This window comes from Lontra canadensis, unplaced genomic scaffold, assembly GCF_010015895.1.
Source record: "Lontra canadensis isolate GAN:19392208 unplaced genomic scaffold, GSC_riverotter_1.0 scaffold14, whole genome shotgun sequence".
In the NCBI taxonomy this organism is placed as follows: domain Eukaryota; kingdom Metazoa; phylum Chordata; class Mammalia; order Carnivora; family Mustelidae; genus Lontra; species Lontra canadensis.
The window spans coordinates 22,065,065-22,092,507 of record NW_022631008.1 but is presented as its reverse complement, the minus strand read 5'-3'; the positions used below and the strand labels follow the sequence as shown (position 1 = coordinate 22,092,507).

Below are 27,443 nucleotides of genomic sequence, written 5' to 3'. Positions count from 1 at the left end.
TCCCTGCTGCTCTCCCTGCTTGTGCTCTCTGTCAAATAAATAAATAAAATCTTCAAAAAAAGTAAAAAATAAATGTACAACACCCCCCCTAAAAAGTAGTTCTTTCCATACACATTAATTTCCAAACAGTGAAACCCTAGAATATTAGCACTGAGAAGGTGCACGCATTCATTCCAGCTCCCATGTTTATGGGAATGAAGCGATTAGAGGCAGCTCACAGGCTTCAGTATTAACTAATCAGCTGATCATGGCAGCGAGGGCTCTTTTGATCTGGATACTTAACGCTGAAAAAAAAAAAAAATTGGACCAGAAGCTTCAGATTATTGGCCCATCAATCTGGTTACAGAGTATCCCTGGACATGTGAACACCTGGCATATAAAACCCACATGAGTGAATGATCCAGATAGATTTATCCAAACTTACCTTCAAATCACAAATTTCAGCATTTCCCAAGCTATTCTTCCCCCACAGACCGCTTCTTAGAAACAGTCACACCCAAAACAGTTTTGGTCCCTTACCTTTGCCACCTCAAATGTTTAAGAGGAGGATACACCGTTCCTCAAACCACCGTTCATACAATCTCAAGACATTCAATCTCCTGAAATACTTCCTTTAGGCATCAGTTTGGGAAATGCTGATCTAATTTATGAGGAGAAAACCGTTTCTTCTTCATCTTGCTTCAGATGACAAAAATAACTCCTCGGTTATGTATGAAGTATCTTAACCTTTAAAAGGCTTAAAAGAGTGCTTCATTGTTCCACTAACTTGTCCTTTCCCACAGAAGTCTTGTCTTCCAAATCATACACATTTGTGCTTTTCTTCAGCGCTCTACGTCTCAAAATGTGGCCTGAAATCAGACACACGGTCTGCCGTCAAGTACATCACTACCTATCAACAGAGCAGAAAGCTGGCTCCTTCGGTTTTTCCCATCTAGAACCATGTATTCCAGTAAAATGTCAGTAAGAGCTGCCTGCAGCGTGGCTGTCATTGAGCCTGGGATGCTCGAGGTTGCCTCCCCGCTGCCACCCTACCCCAGAGGAAAAGTGTGCCCCGGCTATCTGCGCTCATGGAACCGACATCGAGTCCTCCGAGAGATGCAAGCACTGGCTAACCGCCATGTACCTGCCGACCGGCATGGCAGGAAAAAGAAAAAATAAAATACTTTTGCATAGATGAGCTAGAGGCAGCCTTTTTCGTAGACCAGTGGTTAGTCTGAGATCCAGGCAGCTGAGTTTTTCCCACTGAGGTCTCCCACTGAGGTCTCCCACTGAGCAATGGCAAGTGAAAAGACACAGTGAGTAGGGGTTCAGCTTCAGGAAAAGTCACTCAGGCCCAGGTTCAAATCCCAACTCTCATCTCGTAGGTGGTAATTAGGAATAAACGTTATAGTACACTTACAAAAGTGCCTACCAAAAAAATTGGCCTCTAATTGGGAGTTCTCTTTCCTAAGCTAATTTTCACATCTAGATTTAAGCAGGACACCTGAGCCCACAAACCGAGGGTAGCTTTCTTAAGCCTTGAACACTAGAAGCATAGGAGGTTGGCCCCTTCCCAGATCTCTAGGGCCTTCCCTATTAGATGCCACCCTCCTCTATGTCCAATGCTCCGCCCCTCTGCTCTGTCCTAGGTTGGTCTATGGTGTTTGGGGGGTGGGGTGGGGAAGCTGCACACATTGAACAGGTAGTCTAACTTGCCACACAGGCCACAGTATTTGCTACCTTAGTGAAATAAAGTCACATTCTGACTGTTAATGCATACACGTCTGGAAGAGTATAAAAGGTGGCAATTACGGTTTCCTAATACTCCCACTAAAACTTAGCCAATTACATACAAATGGTGCTGCGGGCTGAAAGGTTAAATTTCAGCTAAGAAAGCTTGTCACCAATCTGTCTGTATCTGAGCCAGCCTCAGGGAGTTCCCCAGGACAGAACATACAGCCATTGCCCAGAAAGGTCACGAAGACTCAAGAGGGGTGGAGGACAGGAGGAAAAGCTGTGAGCGGTCTAAAAAAGCATAGGTCAGACTGGAATGGGGTGGTCAGGCCAGGAGGATGAGGGCTGGGGCCAACGGATAAGGAATATTTAGCCATGTTCTCCATCCAGTCATTCCAGGGACTGGGGGTAGAAAATAAAGCCCTCTCTTCGTGAAGTTGGCACTCCAGAAGGAGACAGATGATAAATGATTTTACTGAGTCCCCTGTGCCATCCAGCCCTTAACACTCAGTGTATGGCTGTTTGTCCTCAAGCAACCTTGCAAACCACATGCTACCCTTACCCTAATCTGACAAAGGCCCAAGTTCCCCAGCCAGGAAGCAGGGCAGTAACCCCAGTAGCTGACCCCTGGAGTCTGCACTCTTACCCACTGGTGTACTAATAAGATAATAAACAAGAGGGCTCTCATTCCAAACCGTGACCCAGGAAAGTCCTGAACTTACCTCCTCCCACAGATGCACTGAATCTACAGCTACATACAGAACATTTTCTGGAAGAAACAAAAACTAGTTGAGCAACTCCTACAAATTGTGCAAATGAGAAAAAAGCCCACATTGAGACAGGAGAGGCTGAGACCCAATCTTCCCATAAGCACCCTATACCCCCAGCCTGGCCAGGCACAGTCATAAAGGAACTCACAACTCAGAACTTCTCCCTGAGGAGTGAAGGGTCTGGACCCCACATATGGTACCCCAACTTTTAGGATCTGCATCTAAGAGACGAGCCCCCCAAAACATCTAGCTTTGAAAACCAATGGGTTTTGTGTCCATGAGACCCACAGGCTATACCAAACTGAGAAACACTTTCATTTTCTGTAGTCTACTCACATTTTTTATTTGAAGGATTAAAAGTTCATGAGAATATAGAACTTTCAAATCATTTAAGATCTCTCTTAGCAACTTTCAAATGTACAGTATAATATTATTAACTAGAGGTACCATGCTGTATGTGACATCCCCAGAACGAATTTATAACTGGAAATTTGTACCTTGTGACCTCTTTACCCACTTCACCCACCAGAGAAGTAGTTCTTAAAGGGCTCATGCAGACTGAGCTACCCCCGCTACCCAACCCCCCCACCCCCCACCAGAGCTCAGCAGAGAGGCAGCCAACTGAAAAGTGTCCAGTCTTCCTATGAAAGACACCTGCTTGCTCATCTGAAAAATCTGACCTGAGGGAGGGGCAGGCTTCTAACTTAACACACTTCTATCACCCTTCTGAAATACTCTAAAGACCGGAGGGGCCAATGGGAGCCATCTGCACACTCCCTCTGCCCCCGTCCTAGTCCCTAGTATTTCCGGGAAAGGCACTTCAGTGCACAGCTGGTGCCCTAGTTCGGGCAGCTGCCACCTCAGGGACAGCCCTTGAGCACTGGCTCTGGTGGCCAGTGGGACTTACATTCATGGGTCCCATATGATGGCAACGAATGGAGAAACAGTTCCTTACAGGCTCCCTCCTCGCCAGGGCACAGCTCGGAGACAGCAGTCTGAAATGGACCTCCAGTATTTCTGTGAAAGAGGCCTATTAGCTTAGCTTCATAACTGTGGCCCAAGGGGCAAACTTCCCATTAAAAATACTTCTAAGGGCCAACAATAATCCCCTCCGGAGACCAGGGAGGATGGCAGGTATCATCATCATGCTCCCTCTGTCCCACCCGAGGTCATCAGGGTTTCCAGCATTTGTGGCCATACTACATCCCTTGATAGCCTGGGTCTGGTGGCCAGAGGGGCTTGTGTTCACAGGGCTTGTGTTTTTGTGTTAATGGAACAGTAGCAAACACAGAAACAGTTCTTAACAGGCTATTACCCCAAGGCTCATACAGAAGCAGCACACAGAAATGCCCATCTCCTAGTCTTGCCCTGAAAGAGATATGTTTGCATACTTTAAAAACTGCTGTCTAAGTGTCTGGCTTCCAGTCACCCTGAATTTATATGCTAACCAAGATATTCCCCTTTGGGACACTGATAGATCTTGGTAATCCCCCACCAGTAGAAGCCACTAAGACTAGAGTAAGCTGCTTAAACAATCAGAGAGGTTTGGGAGACAGCCAAGAGCTAGGGCAGGGTTGAGTGATAAGGTTCATCTCCTACATGAGGTTACCCTTTCAAAACTGGGAGAGGTGGCTATTTAAATAATAGATTTAAAGGAAAACAACAGAGATTCAAAGAAAAATGAAGAAACAAGAATATCTTCCAAACAAAAGGATAGGATAAAACCTTAGGAAAAGCCCTCAATGGAATAGGGATAAATAATTTACCTGATAAAAAAGTTCAAAGTAACAGTCACAAAGTTGCTCACCAAGCTTGGAAGACAAATGGATGAACACACTGAGAACTTAAAAAAGGAGAAAATATAAGAGAGTACCAAATAAAAGTCACAGAGCTGAAAAATACAGTAACTACACTAAAAAAGACACTAGATCATTCAATAGCAGACTAGATAAAGCAGAAGAAGGAATCAGTAGACTTGAAGACAAGGTAGTGGAACTCATCCAATCAGAGCAGCAGAAAGAAAAAAAGAATGAAAAACTTCCGGGACTTATGGGACAAGATCAAGCAGACCAACATTAACATTATAGGGGTTGCAGAAGAAGAGAGAAAGAAAAGGAGTCAGAAATTTTATTTGAATTATGGCTGAAATCTTCCCCAATCTGGGGAAGAAAACAGACAACCAAATCCAGGAAGCCCAGAGAATTCTAAAAAAGATGGACCCAAAGAGATCCACACCAAGACACAGAATTAAACTATTAGAGATAAGGGGAGAATCTTAAAAAGCAATGGGAGAAAAACAGCTTGTTTCATACAAGGGAACTCTCATAAATCTATGAGCATATTCTCATATTCAGAAATTTTGCAGGCCAGAAAAAAGTGACATAATATGTTCAAAGTGCTGAAAGGAAGGGCCAATTAAGAGTATTCTATCTGCCAAAGTTGTCCTTTAGAATTGAAGGAGACATTAAGAGTTTTCCAACAAAGCAAAAGCTAACAGAGTTCATTGCCACTAGACCAGCCTTACAAGAAATGCTAAAAGTTAAGGAAGGGAACAGGTGATAATTAGTAACAAGAATACATATAAAAGTGTAACTCTCACTGGCAAAGGCAAATATATAATAAAAATCAGAATAATGTGAAAATGGTGAGTTAATTCATAAAGCTAGTATAAAGGTTAAAAGACAAAAGTAATAATAATTACAAAAAATTATTAATGACATTCTTTACAAGGATGTTACTTTCATGTTTTGAATCATTAAATAGCCCATTTCATACTTTGCTTGAAAGTATGAGGCAAGTAGTTAATTTGTCATAAATAAACTACTATCTGATTTAAATTCAACTTGTATTTCAAAACTTTCAGAATAAAAATGTCATACTCCCTTTAAAAAAAAGTTATTAATGGATACACAGTTTTTAAAAACGTCAAAAGCAAATTGTGGGATAGAGGGAAGTAAAAAAATGTAGAGCTTTAGAATGTGTTTGAACTTAGTCATCATCAACTTAAATTATTGGTGTAAGTTGTTTTATGTAAGCCTCATGATAACCACAAAGCAAAAACACATAATAGATACACAAAAGAGAAAGAGAGAGTAATCTAAGCACATCACTACAGAAAACCATCAAGTCACCAAGGAAGAGAATAAAAGAAGAAGAAAGGAATTTTAAACCAGCCAGAAAATGATTAAAATGGAATAAGTACACACCTGTTGCTCTATTTTAAATGTAAGTGGACTAAATTCTCCAATCAAAAGAGTAGATGAATGGATAAAAAAAAACAATGGATAAAAAATCCCACAAGGATTCCAGTCCAAGATGGCTATGTAGGAAGTCACTGAACTCACTTCCTCCATGGAACACAACAAATTACACCTATTTATAGAGCAGTTATTCCTGAAGAATAACTGAGGGCCAATTGAACAGCTTTTGCACAACAAAAAAGGAGTGGCAAAAGAGGACAGCAAGAGAGACAGAGACACATTAACAAAGGAACCCCCCATCCCTGATGCTGCACATGGCAGTGTGGAGGGATGGTAAGAGGGACTGGGAGAACATTCATCTATCCTGGGGCACAGAAAAAAGAGCTGCAGTTTAAAAAGTAACTAGCACATAAAAGAACCAGCTCTAGAACTCCTCCACACAGTGAGGGAGCTGTGAAAATTCTCCAGGTTAGAAGAACTGCCAGACACGTTCTACACTTCTCCTCCACTTTGAAAGCACAGACCAGGGTATAGTCCAGGCACCCTAAGCAGCCTGCCTGTCAGTGGCCCCTGCTTCTAGCTCACACCAGCCTAACCATCCCACGAAGGTGGCCACAGGGCAATGCATACTGGAAATCGCTGGTTAGCAATCATTATAGCTCCAGCTTTTGCACCAAGGTGAGAGAGGGGCAAAGCATCCCGGAACACTCCAGGCCCATACCACTTGGACTTCGGGCAGCTTGCTAGGGCAGCCCCAGTGCAGAGAACTCTAGTATCACCTGCTTCAAATCCAGCCGCCTATCAGGGTTCCCCCTGTGTGAAGCACCCTGGGAACCCCCCAGCTGTGCCTGCCAACATCGAATAAACTTTCACATTATAGGGGTCCCAGAAGAAGAGAGAAAGAAAGAGGCAGAAAACTTATTGGAAGAAATAATAACTGAAAACTTCCCTAACCTAGGAGAAAAAATAGATATCTAAATTCAAGAAGTACAGTTTCAAACAAGCTAAACCCAAGGAAGTCCACACCATGACACATTACCTTTAATCTTCGATATTTTAATTATTAAGAGAATTTTTAAAGCAGCAAGAGAGAAGCAAAACATTATGTACAAGGGAAACCCTATAAAACTATTATCTGATTAACTTCACAAGTCACAGAAAGTGCCATGCTGTGTTATATTCAAAGTGTTAAAAGGAAAAAAAAAAACTTATAACCAAGAATACTTTAACCAAGGTTATCATTCAGAACTAAAGGAAAGATACAGAGTTTCCCAAACAAAAGTTAAAGGAGTTTATTACCACTAACAAAGCCTTACAAAATGTTAAAGGGTCTTTAAGTGGAAAAGATATGGCCATAATTAGACATAAGAAAATTATGAATAAAAAGATACAAAATATGACAGCACATAAATAAAACGTGGAGGGAGTGAAAAATATTAAGATTTTGTTTGAACTTAAATGATAATCAACTTAACACAGACTGCTATATAGTTAGGATGTTGTATATGAACCTCATGGTACTCAAAAATCCAAAATCTATAATAGATACACAAAACTTAAAGAGAAAATGAAATATATAGCAGACAGAAACTCAATTACAAAGAAAGAGAGCAAGAGAAGGAGAAAGGAACAGAGAAGGACAACAAAATCAACTAGAAAACAATTAACAAAATGACAGTAAGTACATACCCACCAATAATTACTTTAAATGTAAATAGCCTAAATGCTCCAATCATTAAGACATAGGTGGCAGAATGGGTAAAAAACAAAAAAAAAAACCAAAAAAAACAAAAAAAACACACAAACACAAACAAAAACCCAACCATTTTTACGTTGCCTACAGGAGATTCCCCTCAGAACCTAAGATACATACAGACTGAAAGTGAAGGGATGGAATAGAATTTACCAGGCAAATGGAAGTAGAGGAAAAAAAAAAAAGCTGGGGTAGCAATACTTATACCAATGAAAACAGATTTTAGGACAAAGACTAACATGAAACAAAAAAAAGGTATTTTATGATGACAAAGAAATCAATCCAACAAGAGGATATAACAATTGTAATAACTTACGTACCCAACACTGGAGCACCTAAATACATAAAGCAAATACTAACAGACATAAAGAGAAGTTTATGAGAATACAGTAATAGTAGGCGACACCCACTTACATTAATGGATAGATCATCTAGGCAGAAAAATCAATAAGAAAATGGGGTCTTTGAATGACACATTAGACCAGATGGACCTAACACATATAAACAGAACATCCCATCCAAAAACAATAGAATATACACGCTTTTCAAGTGCACATGCAATGTTCTCTAGAAGAGACTACATTAGGCCACAAAACAAGTCTCAATAAATTTAAGAAGACTGAAATCATACTGTGCATCTTCTCTAACCACAATGGTATGAAACTAGAAATCAACCAAAGAAGAAACTGGAAAAAATACAAACATGTGTAGGCTAAATAACATGATACTAAACAGCCAATGGGTCCATGAAGAACTCAAAGAAGAAATTTTAAAAAGTACATGGAGACAAGTCCAAAAATCTCTGGGACATAATAAAATGTTGTGTTTAAGATTTTTATCCAGGTATTTGAGAGGGAGAGAGAACAAGAGGATAGGGGAGGCACAGACAAAGAAGCAGGTTTCCTGCTGAGCCTGACCTGGGGCTCTATCTGAGGACCCTGGGATCATAAACTGAATCAAAGGCAGACGCTTAACCAACTGAGCCACCTATGCACCGTGGGAAAGCAGTTTTAAGAGGAAAATATATAGTGATACAAACTTACCTCAAGAAACAAGTAAAAGCTCAAATAAAGAATCTAACCATACATCTAAAGGAACCACATAAAGAATAAGCACAGCACAAGGAGGAAATGATAAATTGGAGAAGTAAATGAAATATTTTTTTTTATTATGTTAGTCACCATACAGTACATCATTAGTTTTTGATATAGTATTCCATGATTCATTATTTGTACGTAACACCCAGTGCTCCATGAAATGCATGCCCTCCTTAATACCCATCACCAGGCTAACCTATCCCCCTACCTCCCTCCCCTCTGAAACCCTCAGTTTGTTTCCCAGAGTCCATAGTCTCCCATGGTTCCTCTTCCTCTCTGATTACCCTGCCTTCATTTTTCCCTTCCTTCTCCTAATGTCCTCCATGCTATTCTTCATGTTCCACAAATAAGTGAAACCATATGATAACTGACTTTCTCTGCTTGACTTATTTCACTTAGCATAAAGGAAACAGTCAACAAAACAGAGGTAACCCATGGAATGGGAGAAGATATTTGCAAATGACACTACAGATAAATGGCTGGTAACCAAGATCTATAAAGAACTTCTCAAACTCAACACCCAAAAAACAAGTCAAAAAAAGGGCAGAAGACATGAACAGACACTTCTCTAAAGAAGACATATGAATGGCTTATAGACACATGAAAATATGTTCATCATCATTAGCCATCGGGGAAATTCAAATCAACACCACACTGAGATACCACCTTACACCAGTTAGAATGCCAAAAATTGACAAGGCAAAAAACAACAAATGTTGGAGAGGTTACAACAAATGTTGTAACCCTCCTTACACTGTTGGTAGAAATGCAAGTTTGTGCAGCCACTTTGGAACAACAGTGTGGAGGTTCCTCAAAAAGTTAAAAATAGAGCTATCCTATGACCCAGCAATTGCACTACTGGGCATTTACCCCAAAGATACAGATGTACGGAAAAGAAGGGCCACATGCACCCCCATAGCCAAACTGTGGAAAAAGCTGAGATGCCCTTCAGCAGATGAATGGATAAAGAAGATGTGGTCCATATATACAATGGAATATTACTCAGCCATCAGAAAGGATAGATATCCAACTCTAGCATTAACATGAAATAAACATTTTTTTAAAAAATAAGAACAAAAATGAAAGAGCCAGTACATTGAAAGGATAAGATTGAGAAACCCTTAGCTAAAATCATAAAGAAAAAAACCCAGAAAGTACCCAAAAAGATAAAAACAGAAATGAAAGAGAATAAACAATGGACACCACACCACAGAAATACAAAGGATTATAAGAGAATACTATAAAAAATTATATGCCAACAAATCGGTCAACCTAGAAGAAATAGAAACATACAATCTTCTAAAACTTTATCAAGAAGAAATAAAATACCTGAACAGACTGATTACTAGAAACAAAATTGAATTGGTAATCAAAAACTACCAAAAAATAAATGTCCAGGACCACACAGATTCAAAGGTGAAGTCTACCAAACATTTAAAGAAGATCTAATAACTGTTCTCCTCAAACTACCCCAAAAAACAGAAGAGGAAGGGAAGCTTCCAAATACGTTCTATGGGGCCAGCATTACCTTGATACCAAACAAGACAAGAGCACAACAACAACAACAACAACAAAAATTAGAGACCAATATCCCTGATGAACATAGATGCAAAAATCCTCAACAAAATATAGCAGACCTCATTCAAAAATACATTCAAAGGATCATTCACCCTGACCAATTAGATTTATTCTAGGGATGCAAAGATGGTTCAATATTTATAAATCAACCAACATGCATTTATACATTCATACCACACCAATAAAATGAAAGATAAAAATAATATGATCTTTTCAATAGATGCAGAAAAATCATGTGACAAAATTCAACATCTCTTTATGATCAAAACTCTCAACAAAGTGGGTTTAGAGGTAACACATTTCAACATAATAAAAGACCATTTATGAAAAAACCCAAGTTAATATCATACTCAATGGTGAAAACCTGCAGGTTTTTCCTCTAAGATCAGGAATAAGACAAGGATATCCACTTTCAAACTTTTGCTCAACATATTATACTGGCAGTCCTAGCCACAGAAATAAGGCAAAAAATAAAAAATAAAAAAATAAGGGGCATCCAGATTGGTAAGGAATAAATTAAGCTGTCACTATTTGCAGATGACATGATATTATACACAGAAAACCTGAAAGACACCACCAAAAAACTTTTAGAATAAATTAATTCAGTAAATTTGGAGGATACAAAATTAATACCCAGAAATCTGTAGTGTTCCTATACCCCAAAAGTGCAAAAACAGAAAAAGAAATGAACAAAACAATTACAATTACACTAGAAAGAATAAAAACTTAGAAATAAACTTAACCAAGGAGGTTAAAGACTGTATTCTGCAATCTATAAAACATTGATGAAAGAAATTAAAGGTAAGACAAATGGAAAGATACTCCATGCTCATGGATTGAAAGAATATTCCACACTCTCCATAGCAACTACAGATTCAGTGCAATACCTACCAAAATTCCAATGGCATTTTTCACAGAATTAGAACAAATGATGCAAAAATTTGCATAAGAGCACAAAAAACTCTGAATAGCCAAAGCAGTCTTGAGAAAGAAAAAGAGGTGGAGGTATCACAATCCCAGATTTCAAGATATACTATAAAGATGTAATAATCAAAACAGTATGGTACTGGCACAAAGATAGACACACATAGACCGATGGAACAGAATAGACAGACCAGCAGTAAACCCATGCTTATATAGTCAGTCTATGGCAAGGTAGACAAAATAATGCAATGGGGAAAAGATGGTCTTTTCAATAAATGGTGCTGACGAAAACTGGACAGCTACAAGCAAAAGGATGAAATGACCACTTTTTCACACTATACACAAAAAAAAAATCTCAAAATATTTTAAAGACCTAAATGTGAGACCTGAAACCATAAAAATCCTAGGGGAGAACACAAGCAGTAATGTCACTGATGTCAGCCTTAGCAACATTTTTCTAGATGTCTACTTTGGCAAGAGAAACAAACAAAAGATGAAGGGATTACATCAAAATAAATTTTTGCACAGTGAAGGAAACCATCTACAAAACAAAAAGGCAACCTACTGAATGGTAGAAGACATTTGTAAATGATATACCCACTCAGGTGTTAATATCCAAAATATATAAAGAACTTCTACAACTTAACACCATAAAACCCCAAATAATCTGATTTTAAAAATGGGCAGAGGGCCTGAATAGACATTTTTCCAAAGATGACATACAGATGGCCAACAGACACATACACCATGTGAATATTCCATCCAAAAGCAGCAGAATACACATTCTTCTCAAGAAAACATGAAACATTCTTAAAAATAGATCATGAGGGACGCCTGGGTGGCTCAGTGGGTTAAGCCGCTGCCTTCAGCTCAGGTCATGATCTCAGGATCCTGGGATCGAGTCCCGCATCGGGCTCTCTGCTCAGCGGGGAGCCTGCTTCCCTCTCTCTCTCTCTCTCTGCCTGCCTCTGTCTACTGTGATCTCTCTCTGTTAAATAAATAAATAAAATATTTTTAAAAAAAGGAGAGAGATCATGATAGGCCACAAAACAAGTCTTAAATTTAAGAAGGTTGAAATCTTATCAAGCATCTTTTTCCAATCACAGTGGTATGAAACTAGAAATCAATTATAAAAGAACTGAAAAAGTCACAAATATGTAAGATTAAAGAACATGCTACTGAACAATCATGAATCAAAGAAAAAATAAAAAGACCTATCCTGCAGCCCCCATGGCCCTACCCCACTAGATTCAGCAGGTACATACAATCCCTACAAAGGATGCCCCTTGAACACCTGGCTCTTGTGGCCGGGGGTGGAGGGCTTGTGTTTCTGAGCCCCATGGGGCTAAAACAATTGGGGAGGCAGTTCTTGGTAGACTTCTACCCCCAGGACACTGACTGCACAGAGAGCAGACTAAAATAATCTCTAGTCTTCCTGTACCACTCCTTCAAGACTGGGAGAGAGAGATCTTTCATCTCATACCAGAAGCAAGTAGAGAGTCCAGAAAAATGAGGAAACAAAGACATATGCTCCAAAGGAAAAAAAAAAAAAGAAAAAGATAAAATCCCAGAATAAAACCTTATTGAAACAAAGATAAGTAATTTACATGATGAGGAGTTCAAAGTAATGGTCAAAAAAGTGCTCACCAATCTTGACAGAAGAATAGATGAACATAGAGAGTATTTTTAAAAAGAGATAGAAAATATTAGTACCAAATAGTCATAAAGCTGAAGAATACAATAACTGAATAATACACTAAAGGGGTTCAGTAGCAAACTAGATGAAGCAGAAAAAAGAATCAATGACCTGGAAGACATGGCAGTGAAACTCATACAAACAGATCAGCAAAAAGAAAAAGAATTTTTAAAAGTGAAAAATTACTTAAGGGACTTATAGAACAACATCAGGTGATAAGGGATAGTAAGACTTTAAGTGGACTAGCAATTTTAGTTAGGGTGACCTTAAGGAACAAAATAACCTCTGAGTGATTAAAATCCAGATTTACTAGTCAAAACATTATATCACTTAATGATGCAAGATATTGATCAACAGAACAGGTTATCTTCAGATAACACTGCAATCCTATTCTACAATTCATATCAACAATAGGGTTTACTACCTCGGTGTTGTATCAGGACATCCCAAGGTGCAACCACTATTAATGATTCATTTGTTCAATAATTAAAATCCTACATGATCTGAGTACAGACCAAAAGTAATTCACGTTAGTTTCTTTCTATTATAGACTTTGCCCAATATGAAAGGACAAGAAAAATGAAGCTCACTTCATTAGTTTGAGACATCCTCAAACTAATAGATTATATAGTCTTAATTTATATCCACCCTGCCCAAGAACAGGGTTTGTTAGGATGGCAGAGCTCAGTGACTGTGTAAAAACTTAAGCCTTTATACTCAGTTCAATTTCTATTCCTAACAAAATATTTATAATCAACATTATCTCATTGATTATCCCCACCCCACTTGTCATAGCATTCCTCACACCAATCAAGTGAAAAGTTCTAGGATATATACAACTTTGCAAAAGAGCAAACATTGTTGGCCCTCGTGGTCTATTACAACCCATTGCTGATGCTGTTAAGTTAATTCATTAAAGAACCAATGAAACACTAACTTCATCAATATCTGTATCCATCACTGAACCAATCTTAGCCCTCACCATAATCCTACAATATAAATTCTGTTGCCTATACCATATCCACCGATCAATATAAACCTAGGAGTACTATTAATGCTAGCTATATCAGGCTCAGTTATAATTTCCATCCTCCAATCTGGACTGCCCTCGAATTCATATATGCATTACTTGGGGCTATCTGAGATGTAGCACAGAGAATTTCATATGAAGTAACTCTAGCAATTATCTTACTATCAGTACTACTAATAAATGGATTGCTTACACTATCAGCATTAATCAATACTCAAGAATACTTAGGATTAATTTTTCCATCATGACTGTTAGCCATGATGGGATTAATTTCAATCCTAGGAAGCCAACTGAGCAGCATTCGCCTAACAGAAGGAGAAGGAGAACTAGTCACTGGCTTCAACACTGAATTACAGCAGGCCCATTTCCCCTATTTTTCCTAGCAGAATAGGCCAAAATCCTCCTAATAAACATTTTCACAACAATCATATTCCTAGAAGCATTTCATAGCCCCTACATGCCAGAATTAATTAATTTCATTGTCAAAACTCTCCTACTAACCATTACCTTTCCATGAATTTGGGCATCTTACCCACAATTCCAATATAACTAATACACCTCTTGTGAAAAAAACTTTCTATCACTAGATTATCACTATCTCTAGCCCTTTGTATGTCACACGTATCCTTGCCTATCATTAGATCAGGTGTTATACCACAATCCTAAAACTACCTCTGACAAAGAGTTACTTTGATAGAGTAAATAATAGATGTTTAAATCTGATTATTATTATATAATTTTAATATACATTTTAATATCTCATTTCTTTTATTCCTAGAATGACAGGAATCAAACATACCCCTAGGAATTAAAAAATTAAAAATTATAGCATATTCCATAATAAAGTCAGCTAAATAAGCAATTGGACTCTTCCCGCCAATACTGGTTACTATCCTTCCTATGCTCATTTTTACCGTTATTATAATAACCATTATCTCAGGAACTATAATTGTAATAACAATCTCTCAATCACACTATCTAAATTGGATTTAAATAAATATACTAGCTATTATCCCAGCTTTAATAAGAAAAAAAAATTTAACCCTTGAGCCACAGAATCATCTACTAAGTATTTCCTAACACAAGCAACCACATCAATACTTCTTATAATGGCTATTATTTATTTAATATACTCTGGATAATGAATAATTATAAAAATGTTTAATCCAACAACATCCAACAACATCCTTCCTTCTGCCATTGTAACAATAGCTCTCATTATAAAACTTGGACTTTCCCCTTTCCACTTCTGAGTACCTAAAGTAATACAAGGAATTCTGTTATCCTCAGGCCTAATTTTATTAACATGACAAAAACTTGCATCGATGTCAATCTTATACCAAATCTCATCATCCATTAATCCAAACTTAATTCTAACCATAGTTATTACATCAATTCTAATTGGAAGATGAGGTGGACTTAACAGAAACGCATATATGAAAAAAATCACAGCCTGTTCATCAGCTGCCCATACAAAGTGAGTAAGACCTATCACAATTTATAACCCAACTATTCTAACCCAAAAATCTATTAATCTACATCATGATGACACTCCCCACATTCATATTATTGTGTGTAATTCATCCACCACAACACTATCACTCTCATATATTTGAAAGAAAATATCCTTAATTTTACATTAATCTTTACCACCATACTATCAATAGGCCTTCCTCCTCTCTCGGGATTTCTGCCCAAATGGATAATTATCCAGGAACTGACAAAAAAATGATCTTATTATACCAACATTAATAGCCATTATAGCACTACTCAATCTGTACTTCTATATGCAATTAACTTCACATCATTAATTATATTTCCATCAAGAATAACATAAAAATAAAAGGACAATTTGAAAATACAAAATGGTTAACTCTTTTAACACTACTAATTATAACAATAACAATCCTCCCACTAACACCAATACTATCAATCTTGGAGTAGGAATTTAGGTTAGAAAAGACCAAGGGAAAAAAGAAAAAAAAAAAAGAGAAAGAAGACCAAAAAAAAAGAGAGATAAAGAAAAAGAAAAGACCGAGAGCCTTCAAAGCTCTAAGAAAGTGTATTCACTTAATTCCTAAAAAGTACAAGGAGTGCCCAGACTTTATCCTACATCAATTGAACACAAAACGAATTTTTTAATTAAGTTAAAACCTTACTAGATTGTTGGGTTTCCACCCCATGAAATTTCAGTTAATGGTTAAGTAAATGAATCAATTAGCTTTAATTTACTTCTCCCACCATCTAGGGTAAAAAAGGCTGAAGAAGCCCCAGCAGAGTTGAAGCTGCTTCTTTGAATTTATTATTCAGTATGATATTCACCACAGGGCTTGACAAAAAGATGACTCAACCTCTGTCTTTAGAGGTTAATGCTCACTCAGCCATTTTACTTATATTTATAACCTGCTTACTATTCTCAACAAACCCTAAAGATACCAGCACTCTATACCTACTATTTGCTGCATGAACTAGAATAGAACTGATAAAATAGAATAGGAACTGCTTGAAGCCCTTTTTTTTTTAGATTATTTATTTATTTATTTAAGAGCACAGGAGTGCAGGGAGGGGAGCAGAGAGACAGGGACAAGCAGGCTCCGCACTGAGCATAGGCCCCACACAGGGCTGCTCAATCTCAAGACGCTGAGATGATTATCTGAGCTAAAACCACGAGTCTGATGCTTAACCAACAGAGTCACCCAGGGGCCCCTGTCGGAAGCCTTTTAATCCATGTGGAAATGGGCCAGCCTGGAGGTATACTGGGAGATAACCTAATTTATAATGTAACCATAATTGCCCAGGCATTCATAATTTCCTTTATAGTATCACCTATTATAATTGGACAATTTGGAAACTGTTCAGTCCCCTCAATAATCAGAGCACCTGATATGGCATTCCCCCAAATAACATGAGTCTCGGACTATTACCACCATCATTTCTGCTCTAACATCATTAACAGTGGAACAGGTACAGAAACCAGGTGAAGGGTATACACACCCCAGCCTGCAACCTAGCTCGCGAGAAGCATCAGTCAATTTAACCATCTTCTCTCCCATATATGTGTATCCTCAATTTTAGGGGCTATCAATCATATTACCACAATCATTAAAATAAAACCACCAGCTAAACACCTTTATTCAATGGATCCCTCTTAACCACAGTCTTCTGTTACTACTATCACATCCGGTCTTAGCAACCAGAATTACCGTATTACTAACAGACCATAATCTAAAACACCACATTCTTTGATCCTGTAGGAGAGGCAATCCACTGATACCAATGCTTATTTTGATTTTGAGTCTCCAGATATCCCAAAGTTTATATTCTTATCTTCCCTAGATTTGGAATAACTACATGTATTATTACATATTATTCAGGGAAAAAAAGAACCTTTTGGATATATAGGAATAGTTTGGGCCATAATGTCTATTGGATTCCTAGGTTTTATAGTATGAGCCCAGCATATTATTAACAGTGGGCACAGATGTTGACATATAAGCATATTCTACAATAGCTATTAGAATTTTGCCACCCCGACAGCGTAGAAGTATTTAGCTAACTAGCAACCCTTCATGGAGGCAACATGATCACTAGCTATACAATGAGCCCCAGCTTTTATCTTCCTATTCACAGTAGGAGGTCTAGCAGGAATTGTTTTAGCCAACTCATCCCTAGACATTGTTCTCCAGGACAAATAGTATATGGTAGTACATTTTTACTACATATTATCAATAGAAACATTTTTACCATCATAGGAAGATTTGTTCATTGTTCCCATTATTTTCTACAAGCTACACAGTCAACTGTAGTTGGGCAAAAATCCTCTTTACAATCGGTAATTGGAGTTAACTTTCTTCCCACTTGGCCTTTCAGGAATGCCCTGACATTGACTATCCAGATGCATACACAACATGAAACACTATGTCATTTACAGGTTCATTCATCTCCTTAACAGCAGTAATATTATCTTTATAAATTGAGAAGTATTTGCATCCAAATGAGAAGTAGCAATAGTGGAATTAACTAACACAATCTTGAATGACTACATGGATGCCTTCCACCATATCATACATTTGAAGAATCCCCTTACCTAAGCCTAAAATAAGAAAGGAATCAAACCCTCTAAAAATGGTTTCAAGCCAATACCATAACCATTATGTCTTTCTCAATAGTGAAATATTAGCAAATATTACATAACTTTGTCAAAGTTAAATTATGGGTTTAAGTCCTTTATATCTCCATGGCATATCCACTCAGCAAGGTTTTTAAGGTGCAAAATTCCCCATTACAGAAGAACTCCTACACTTTCATGACCATACATAATCATCTTTTTAATCAACTCTCTAGTTCCTTATATCATTTCATTAGTATTAACAGCTAAATTAACCCACACAAATACAATAGGTGTGCAAGAAGTAGAAACGATATGAACTACCTAACTACTCATTATCCTAGCCCTAATTGCTTTGTCATCATTATAAATTATTGATATAATAGATAAACTCAACAACCCCTAACTGGAAAAACTAAGCCATCAATGATCCTGAAGCTATGAATATATGCATTACAAAGACTTAAACTTTGACTTCCACTTCCTGATTTCTTTGGCTTAAATTTGATCCCCACACAACCTAAAACCAAGAGATCTACAACTAGTAAAGGTTGATAGCCAAGTTGTCTTATCCATAGAAATAACAATCCAAATATTAATCTCATTAGCAGATATCTTGCACTCATGAGCTATCTCCAGACAATTAAATCAAACAACCTTAATACCTACACATCCAAGCCTATATTATGGGCAGTGCTCAGAAATTTGTGGGTCAAATCAGTTTTATACCAGTCATTCTTGAATTAATCCAACTTAAACACTTAGAAAAATTATCCACAACTATACTGTAATGTCATTAAGAAGCTAAGTAGTATTGGGGTTCTTGGGTGGCTTGGTCAGATAAGTGTCTGACTCTTGATTTTGGCTCAGGTCATGATCTCAGGCTCATGAGACTAAGCCCCACATCAAGATCCAGGAGCCTACTTAAGATTCTCTCTCTCCATCTCCTTATGCCCCTCCCCCATAAAAAATAAAAATAAAAAAAGTTTAAAAAGAAGCTAAGTAGTATTAACCTTTAAAAGGTTAAAGACAGAGTTTAAGCTTCTCCTTAATGATATGCCACAACTAGACACATCAATGTAATTTATCACCTTCATATCAATAATTATAACCCTATATGTTGTATTTTAGCTAAAAATTTCAAATCACTATGCCCCATCAAACCCAAATTAAAAACAAAGACACTGTAGTACTTCACCCCTTGAGAGAAAAAGTAAGTGAAAATCTATTTGCCTCTTTCATTATCCCAGTAATGATAGAATTATCTATCATAATTTCAATTACTATATTCCCTACAACCTAACCAACTAATCAACAACTTTCTAATTGCTATCAAAAAATGACTAATTCAGTTAACATCAAAACTATTAACTATCCATAATCATAGGACACAATAAGGACAAAACTGAACCCTAATACTCCTCTTACTCATTCTATTTATTGGCTTAGCAAGCCTACTGGGCCAACTACCACACTCAGTTACACCTACCACACAACTCTCAGTGAATCTAGGAAGAGCCATTCCACCTTGAGCAGAGATAATAATTGGATTTTGTCAGGCCCAACTTCTATCCCAAAGAATAACCATCCCACCCATTCCAATACTAGCAAGTATCAAAACCATTAGCCTTTTCATCCAACGAAGAGTACTAGCTATATGGCTAACTGCCAGTATCACTGCTGAACACCTACTCATTCATTTAATTGTAGGAGGAAGCCTTGCGTTAATAAACATTAGCCCCACTTTAGCTCTCATTACCTTCATCACTCTTAATTCTACTATCCTTGAATTCACTGTGGGCTTAACTCAAGCTTATGTATTTGCTATACTAGTTATCCTTCACCTTACATGCTAACATCTAATGACCCACCAAACCCACACATACTATATGGTAAACTCCTGCTCCTAACCATTTAAGGCACTGTATCAACTCTCCTTATAACATTGGGTCCATTGGTTTTACTTTAACTCAATCTTCCTATTATCTCTAGGCATTAACAACTAATATCTTGATGATGTATCATTGATGAGGAGACATTATTTGAAAAAGTACATTCCAAGGTCACCACACACCAATTGTTCAAAAAGGGTTTCAGTATGGAGTGATTCATTCATTATTTCAAAAATCTTTTTTACTAGCTTCCTCTGGGCTTTTACCATTTAAGTCTACCTCCAACACCTAAACTAGGTGGTTGCTGACCACACACTGGCATCCATCCCCCAAATCCTCTAGAAATACTGCTTCTCAATACGTTTTTTTTTTTTTAATTGGGGGATTTTTGTGATGACTTTGACAAATATATTTTTTTTAAGATTTTATTTATTTATTTGACAGACAGAGATCACAAGTAGGCAGAGAGTCAGGCAGAGAGAGAGGAAGGGAAACAGGCTCCCTGCTGAGCAGAGAGCCTGATGCGGGGCTGGATCCTAGGACCCTGGGATCACGACCTGAGCCGAAGGCAGAGGCTTTAATCCACTGAGCCACCCAGGCACCCCTGCTTCTCAATACCTTTATCCTATCAGCTCTGGAGTATATCTATCACCTAAGCCCAGTACAGCCTCATTGGAGGAAATCACAAACACAACGTCAAGCCCTATTCATTACAGTCTCTCTAGGAATTTATTTTACCTTATTACAAGCCTTTGAATACTATGAAACATCATTTACAATCTCAGATGGAGTTTATGAATAGACATTTTTTATGGCTACAGGCTTTCATGGACTACATGCAATTACTGGCTCTACCTTCCTCATCATCTGTCTCCCGCTGCAACTAAAATTTCATTTCACATCTAATTATCACTTTGAATTTGAAGCAGTTACTTAATATTCACATTTTGTAGATGTAGTAGGACTATTCCTATAGGTCTCCATTTATTGATGGGGGTTCTATTCTTTTAGTATTAAACAGTACAATTCCATTTAATCAGTTTCAGTATATCTGAGGAAGAATAATAAATATTAACCCTATCAATTAACACACTACTAAACTTATTGCTTGTATTAATTGTATTCTGACTTCCCCAACTAAACAACCACATGAGGGGAAAAAAAAAGCCCATATGAATGTGGATTTGGCCCCATAGGATCAGCACACCTAATGCTTCTCCATAAAATTTTTTCTGGTAGCTATTACATTTCTGTTATTTGACCTAGAAATTCTGTTCTTCTACCTCTACCTTCACTGTCTCAAACAACCTAAAAACCATCCTTATCATGGCATTAATATCAATCTCATTACCAGCCATAAGTCTCACCTATGAATGTACCCAAAAAGAATCAGAATGAAACCAAATGACAATTAGTTTAAACTAAAACCAATGATTACAGCTCATTAAATTATGGCTAATTTCATAATATCAAATGTCTCTAGTCTATATCAACATTATTCTACCAATCATTGTATCCTTCATGGAATTATTAATATATTGATTTCATTTAATACCATTTCCTTGTTTAAAGGGTATATTCATTCACCATTCATTATGGTGAATTATTATTATTAACCATAATAATTCTAAACACTCACTTTACATTAGCTAGCACAATACCTATTATCTTCTTAGTATTCATGGCCTGTGAGGCTACACTATGATTATTTCTACTAGTCATGGTGTCTAATACTAATACAAAATATTAATACAAAATACTAATACAAAACATTAACCTCCTGCAATGCTAAAAATCATTCTAACCATTATACTACTACTGATGTGATTATCAAAAAATATATATAATTTAAATTAACAAAAAAGTCTATAGCTTATTAAATAGCCTTATTGGCCTCATATTCCTAAATCAACTTAACAACAACCTGAACTTTTCATTACTGTTCTTCTCTGACTTCCTATTGGGACCCCTACTGGCACTAACATAACTTTTTTCACTAATACTTATAGCTAGCCAATTTCATCTATTGATTGAAGCCCTAACCCAGAAAAAGCTAGATAATACTAATTCTATTACAAATATATATTTTAATTTTATTTATTTATTTAACACACACACACACACACAGAGAACACAAACAGGCAGAGTACCAGGTAGAGGGAGAGGGAGAAGCAGGCTCCCCTGCTGAGCAAGGAACCCAACATGGGGCTTGATCCCAGGACCCTGGGATCATGACCTGAACCAAAGGGAGTTGCTTAACCAACTGAGCCACCCAGGCGTCCCTATAAATATTCTTAATCAAAACATTCATTGCCATAGAATTTTACTATATATCCTTTTTGAAGCCACACTAGTATCAACCATAATTATTATCACCCAGTGAGGGAATCAAACAGAATGATTAAATGAGGGGCTCTAGTTTCCATTTTATACTTTAGTAGGGTCACTCCCACTTCTCATTTCATAAATCTACAACCAAAACCTCATAGAGTCATTCAATTTCTTAAGTTAGTACTGAGACTGATCAGTGTCCAACTCTTGATCTAACATTTTCCTGTGATTTGCATGCATAACAATGTTCATAGTAAAAATACACCTTTATAGGCTATACCTCTGACTGCCAAAAGCACACATAGAAGACCATGCTGATTACATGGTACTTGAAGTGGTACTTCTATGAAAAACCCACAGCAAATAGCATTCTCAATGGAGAAAAACAGAGCTTTTCCTCTATGGTCACGAACATGGCAGGGATGTCCACTATCACCACTGCTTTCAACATAGTACTAGAAGTCCTAGCCTCAGCAATCAGACAACAAAAAGAAATAAAAGGCATCCAAATTAGCAAAGAAGAATTCAAACTCTCTTTGCAGATGATATGACACTTTAGGTGGAAAACCCAAACAACTCCACCCTAAAACTGCTAGAACTCATACAAGAATTCAGTAAAGTGTTAGGATATAAAATCAATGCACTGAAATCCATTGCATTTCTATACACCAACGAGACAGAAGAAAGAAAAATTAAGGAGTTGATCCCATTTACAATTCCACCCGAAATCATAAAATACCTAGGAATAAATCTAATCAGAGACAAAGAATCTGTACTCGGAAAACTATAAAATACTCATGAAAGAAATTGAGGAAGACACAAAGAAATGGAAAAACATTCCATGGTCATGGATTGGAAAAACAAATATTGTGAAAATGTCTTTGCTACCTAGAGCAATCTACACATTTAATGCAATCCCTATCAAAATACCATCAACTTTTTTCAAAGAAATGGAACAAATAATCCTAATATTTATATGGAACCAGAAAAGACCCCAAATAGCCAGAGATATGTTTGAAAAAGAAAACAATAGCTGGTGACACCACAATTCCAGACTTCAAACTGTATTACAAAGCTGTCATCATCAAGACAGTATGGTATTGGCACTAGATCAATGCAACAGAGTAGAGGGCCCAGAAAGGGACCCTCAACTCTATGGTCAACTAATCTTTGACAAAGCAGGAAAGAATGTCCAATGGAAAAAAGACAGTCTCTTCAACAAATGGTGTTGGGAAAATTGGACAGCCACATGCAGAAGAATGAAACTGGACCATTTCCTTACACCACACACAATAATAGACTCAAAATGGATGAAAGACCTCAATGTGAGACAGGAATCCATCAAAATCCTTGAGGAGAACAGAGCAGCAACCTCTTTGACCTCAGCCACAGCAACTTTTTCCTAGCCTTTTCCTAGCAACTTTCCTTGCCTTTGGCATGGGAAACAAGGGCAAAAATGAATTATTGGGACTTCATCAAGATCAAAAGCTTTTGCACAACAAAGGAAACAGTCAACAAAACTAAAAGACAACAGACAGAATGGGAGAAGATATTTGCAAATAACATATCAGATAAAGGGCTAGTATCCAAAATCTATAAAGAACTTATCAAACTCAACACCCGAAGAACAAATAATCCAATCAAGAAATGGGCAGAAGACATGGACAGACATTTATGCAAAGAAGACATCCAGATGGCCAACAGACACATGAAAAAGTGTTCAACATCACTTGGCATCAGGAAAATACAAATCAAAACCGCAGTGAGATACCACCTCACACCAGTCAGAATGGCTAAAATTAACAAATCAGGAAACGACAGGTGTTGTTGAGGATGTAGATGAAAGGGAGCCCTTCTACACTGTTGGTGGGAATGCAAGCTGGTGCACCCACTCTGGAAAACAGTGTTGAGGTTCCTCAAAAAGTTGAAAACAGAACTACCCTATGACCCAGGAATTGCACAACTGGGTATTTACCCCAAAGATACAAATGTAGTGATCCAAAGGGGCATGTGCTCCCCAGTGTTTATAGCAGCAATGTCCACAATAGCCAAACTATGGAAAGAGCCTAGATGTCCATCAACAGGTGGATAAAGATGATATGATACACATACACACATACATATATATACAGTGGAATATTATACAGCCATCAAAAAAGCCCCAAATCTTGCCATTTGCAGTGATGTGGATGGGACTAGAGACTATTATGCTAAGCGAAATAAGTCAATCAGAAAGACAATTATCATATGATCTCACCGATATGAGGAGTTTGAGAAACAAGACAGAGTTCATAGGGGAAGGGAGGAAGAAATGAAACAAGACAAAACCAGAGAGGGAGACAAACAGCAAGAGACTCTTAATCTCAGGAAAGAAACTAAGGGTTGCTGGAGTGGAGGGGCGTGGGTGGGATGGGGTGGCTGAGTGATGGACACGGGGGAGGGTATTTGCTATGGTGAGTGCTGTGAATTGTGTAAGGCTGATGAATCACAGACCTGTATCACTGAAACAAATAATACATTATATGTTAATTTAAAAAAATAGATGAATACAGGATTCTACTAGTTACAACAATACTAAACCCTTTAATGAACTACATAGCCCACATAGGAGCACCTAAATAAATAGAGGAAACATTAGCACACCTAAACAGAGAAATTAACAATAGCAGTACAGTAATAGTAGATTTTCACACCCCAGTTACATCAGTGGATAGATCATCCAGATGAAAATAAGGAAACATTGGCCCTAACTGACACATTAAACCAAATGGACTTAATAGAAATATTAAAAAAAAATTATATCTGAAATTAACAGAACACACATTCTTTTCAAATACACTATTCTTTTTCAAGAATACATTATTTATTAGGTCACAAAACAGGTTTTGATATATTTAAAAAGATTAAAACCGTATCAACCATCATTTGAGACTACAGTGGTATAAAACTGAAATCATAAAGAACCTTAAAAATCACAAATATGTGAATTTTAAACAACATGCTCCTGAACAACCAATAGGTGCATGAAGAAATCAAAGGGGAAATCAAAAAATACCTTGAGGGATAAAGCACACACTTATCTTGATGAACGCTGAGTAATATATAGAACTGCTGAATCACTATATTGTATATCTGAAACTAATTTAAAAAAACACTGTATGTTATCTACACTGGGATTAAAACTTACAAGTTAAAAAAACAACAACAACAACAAACCTCGAGACAAATGAAAATGCAAATATAACATCCTGGGCACCTGAGTGGCTCAGTTGTTTAAGCAACTGCCTTCAGCTCAGGTCATGATTCTGGGGTCCTGGGATCAAGTCCCACATCAGGCCGCACATCAGGTCCCCTGCTCAGCAAGAAGTCTGCTTCGTCCTCTGACCTTCCCCCCCTCATGCTCTCTGTCTCACCCTCTCTCAAATAAGTAAATAAAATCTTTTTTTAATAAATAATTTAAAAGAAAAAGAAAGAAAATACACCCAAATCCATGGGATGTAGCAAAAGCAGTTCTAAGAAGTTCGGAGACCAAAATTCATAGCATAGCAATAGGGGTCTACCTCAAAGAACAAGAAAAATCTCAATCTAACTTTATGCCTAAGGGAACAAGAAAAAGAACAAATGAAGCTCAAAATCGGTAGAAGGAAGGAAATAATAAAAATCAGAGCAGCAGGGCGCCTGGGTGGCATAGCTGCTTAAGCATCTGACTCTTGGTTTTGACTCGGGTTGTGATCTCGGGTCACGAGGTCAAGCCCCTTGTCAGGCTCTGCACTCAGCACAGAGTCTGCTTGAGATTCTTCCTCCCTTTGCCCCTCCTGTCTGTGCCTTATCTCTAAAAAAATAAATCCTTAAAAAAAAAAAATCATCCAGGAGCGCCTGGGTGGCTCAGTCATTAAGTGTTTGCCTTCGGCTCAGGTCATGATCTCAGGGTCCTGGGATCGAGCCCCGCATCCGGCTCCCTGCTCCTTGGGAAGCCTGCTTCTCCCTCTCCCACTCCCCCTGCTTGTGTTCCCTCTCTTGTTGTGTCTCTCTCTATCAAATAAATAAATCTAAAAAAAAAAAAAAAATCCAAACAGAAAGAAATGAAAGAGACTGAAAACACAATAGAAAAGATCAAGGAAACTAAGAACTGGTTCTTGAAGAGATAAAAAATTGAATAATATTTAGCTAGACTAAGAGGAGGCTCAAATAAATAAAATCAGAAATGAAAGAAGTTACAACTGATACCAAAGATATACAAAGGATTCTAAGAAACTACTATGAATAATTATATGCCAACAAATTGGACAACATATAAAAAAACTAAAATACATTCCTAGAAACATACAGACTTGCAAATTTAGTCATGAAGATATAGAATATCTGAATAGGCCCAGTACTAGCAAGGAGATTGAACCAGTAATCGAAACCTCCCAACCAAAGTTCAGGACCAGATGGCTTTACTGATGACTCCTACCAAATACTCAAAAGATTTAGTACCTATACTTCTCAAACTCCTCCAAAAAATTTGAAGATGTGGCAGTGCTTACAAACTTGCTTCACAAGATCAGCATTACCCTGATAGCAAAACCAGACAAGGCGCCACAAAAAAACAAATTCACAGGTCAATATCCCTGATGAACACAGGTGTCAAAATCCTCAACAAAATATTAGTAAGCCAAATTCAACATTACATTATAAAAATCATATGTTATGATCAAGTGGGATTTATTGCAAGGATGCCAATCAACATGATACACCACATTAGCAAAATGGAAAGATAAACATATCATCTCAATAGATGCAAAAAGAACATTTGACAAAATTTAACATCCATTTGTGATTTTTAAAATTATCAACAAAATGGGTATAGAGGGAATATACCTCAATATAAAGGCCATATACAACAGACTCACAGTTAACATCATACTTAACAATGAAAAACAAAGAAACAAAGAAAAGGAACAAGACAAGAATGCCCTTTCTTGCCACTTTTGTTAAACATGGTATTGGAAGTACTGGCTGGAGAAATTATATAAGAAAAAGATATAAGAAGGCATCCAAATTGAAGAAGAAAGAAAGAAAACCATTATTTGCAGATGACATGATATTATATAGTGAAAATCCCTAAAGATTCCACCAAAAAAACCATTAAAACTAATTAACAAATTTAGTCAAGTTAAAGGGTACAAAATCAATATACAAAAATCTGTTATATTTCTATACACTAATAATGTCAGTAATACACTAATAATATACTAATAATAAATAATATACTAACACATAATATACATATTATACATAATAATATACTAATAATACACTAATAATATCAGAAAGGGATATTAAGAAAACAATCCCATAATTGCATC

General features: G+C 37.2%; 1 pseudogene; it reads left to right on the top strand.

Moving 5' to 3' along the window:
• Positions 1-939: 939 nt before the first annotated feature.
• Positions 940-17,863, top strand: LOC116868034 (annotated as a pseudogene).
• Positions 17,864-27,443: the final 9,580 nt, after the last annotated feature.